Raw genomic sequence first — 2680 nt, forward strand, 5'->3', positions numbered from 1 at the left:
TAAATGCGCCACCAACCTTGAGATATAAATTCGAAGGTCTCAGTATAGTTACAACGGCTGCGCCACCCTTCAAACCGAAACGCATTACTGCTTCAGAAATAGGCGATAATGCTATGCTAGCTAATACCTGCTAATAATGGCTAGCTAATGCTAATACGGAGAGAGATACTCCTGAAGCTTTGTAGCACCACCTTCATTCCACTGCCCGTAACTCAGTGAAAAGAACAATAGTTCTGTTAAAGAGTAGATTCAGGTGTTTGCTGATCCATAAGGTGCCAATTTATCACCCTGATAAGATAGCAAAAATAGCTGTTGCGTGTTGTGTTTTGCACAACATTTGCAATTGTGCAGAGCTGCCAGTTCCCATAATCTCAGATTATGATGGTCATGTTGAATTACTTTGTTAAATTCTACTAATTAGCTTACTTATAGTGTGAACTAACTTCAAATATAAATTAATGATTTATAAAAATAGTTTTATTATAGTTTTATTCAATAGTTATATACAATAATTTTGAAATTTGTTTGCATCAGTAATATGTGGAAATACAGGTTTAAAATTCCTAGCTGCATATGCTAATTCCACCAACAGTTCATCCTTCTTGCAGACTGTCGACTATTTATTCCCCCATGGTTGTTTAAGTTATATATCCTGGTACTGTGTAATTTGTTGTAATTTGAGTATACTCTGCTTTTCATTGAAAAGTGGTGAAATAGCAGGTCAGGTGTTGAGGTGCTGAAAAAAATAAATTTATTTAAAAACAAGGTTAGTTAAAATACAATGTTTAGAATACATACAAGAAAAGGTTTTTATTAACAAGTAACAGCATTATGCATAAATCAATGTCCCTAATATGGTTGTTCAATGAATAGGTACTTTGACCTGAATAAACACTTACCTAACAACCCAATCTCTTGACTAACATGAGACCTACTGTGGCTGGAGCTACTAGTAGTAGCATCACAATAAGTAGAAGTCACTTGCATTTAGTTAGGGGAGGATGACTGCAAAATAGGAGATTCTTGATGCAATGCTAAAAAGCCAATAAATATTAATTTTTAAAATGCAAGTTTTGTTTAGGTATTTATTTAAGATAATTAGGTATAACATACGTACCTGTAGGATGTTTGGGATTGTTCCAATACAGATACATTTTCCGAGTTGGCAATAAATTCTCCTTACAATATTCTGATGATGTGGATTAGTATTTTCAATCTGTTGTAGTTCCTTAAATATAATAAAATAGGTTATGCCTAAATTTTGTTCATTTATTTTAAACGGAGTATGCAGCCTTTAGCCTACATAATGTCAGTTTAGTCAATACTCTGGAACTGCCTGCCACCCCTGTACCAATATGCACACCCTTTACCATAAATACAGTCACCTCTGCATCAATAAAAACATTCCAACAACATCAATCCAACTTGCAATACCTAAATTGTTAATGATTTGATTTATTTAATTCAATATAATTTTTTTGTTATTGGTGAATTTGAGAAACAGATAAATTACCGATATTCCCTGTTAAAATAGAATATCAATAAAAACGTAGTAGATAGATTTATCATACATAAATAGATGTTAACATGTCCTAAATATCTCACCGGGAATGGATCATATCTGGCAAGAGAATTTAGTTCCTATATTTTTTTTATATCCTTGTTCTCTTATTGAACATGTTGAGATACGATTAAACCTTTTGTTTCGCTAGCTTTTAATCCAAAACGTCTATCAATGCCTCTATTTGCACCAATGTCGGATGAGAAGAACGCTCGTTAAATCTGTTGGTAATATATTGAAATGTTAGATTAAAAAACAAATGGATGAACCATTGATAGCCTGAAAACTAACTTTTACTTACCTCATAATTTTGATTTAACGTTAAATTCACTCACAAAGTAACAAAAAAATCTAGAAAAAGTAAAATAAAAACTTCCGACCGCTCGAGATTGTTTTGAAAACAATTAAAATTTTGTTTTTTAATTCTGGTATTCGCTAGTGCACGCAAAGGAACTTAGCGTGCAGCCAGAAATTACAATTAATATCATAAATATATGACTTTTAATTTTCTTTTTAGTTAAATTAGATGTGGCTTTAACACCAAAGCTTAAATTCATAGTATTTTCTTACAGAATGCTTATAAATACAACGAAAAACTGAAACCGGTAAGCTTCGATTTACATTTGCGTGTTAACGGCTATCCCTAGTAGTAGTATAAACAAACTTTGTTGTCACTTCACTTCGCTCGAGGCAGGGTAATTAAGATTAGTGTTTACAGAATGCCAATTCAAGGTCATTCTATTGCGAATGCGAAGTGATGGAGAATTTCGTAGTGAGATGCGAGTTCTTGTTTGACTTTTAGAGAATCGCAAGGCTGCTCTGCCACTACAACTCTTAAATGTTTCATGCTCTTTTGTAATTTCCATAAAAATAACAGAGTGTCCATAACGTTTTTTTTGGTTTTTTGTTATTGCCCTTGTAGGCAGAACAAGTACGGCACACCTGATGGTGAGTGGTTACCGTCGCCCATGGACTTCAGCAATGCCAGGGGCAGAGGCCAAGCCGTTGCCTACCGTTAAGTACTATCAGACTACCAGAACATGGATGTCGCCTTGGCTTAGTTATTTATGTATGAACTGTATTGGAATCACAACATCCAAGCTTTTAATAGACCTCGTA

General features: G+C 33.8%; 1 long non-coding RNA gene across 2 annotated transcripts; it reads right to left on the reverse strand.

Annotated features, from left to right (window-relative positions):
• Positions 1-455: 455 nt before the first annotated feature.
• LOC119629614 (uncharacterized) lies at positions 456-2449 on the reverse strand. Of its 2 annotated transcripts, XR_009975082.1 has the most exons (5): positions 1863-2449; positions 1606-1782; positions 1118-1228; positions 900-1034; positions 456-736 (listed from the first exon to the last, which is right to left on the reverse strand). It is a non-coding gene; the product is annotated as an uncharacterized LOC119629614 (long non-coding RNA). The 2 variants fall into 2 exon arrangements; XR_009975083.1 differs by lacking the exons at positions 1606-1782; positions 1863-2449 and having other exon boundaries at positions 1118-1508.
• Between the last annotated feature and the right edge of the window lie 231 nt (positions 2450-2680).

This window comes from Bombyx mori, chromosome 15 (assembly GCF_030269925.1).
Source record: "Bombyx mori chromosome 15, ASM3026992v2".
In the NCBI taxonomy this organism is placed as follows: Eukaryota; Metazoa; Arthropoda; class Insecta; order Lepidoptera; family Bombycidae; genus Bombyx; species Bombyx mori.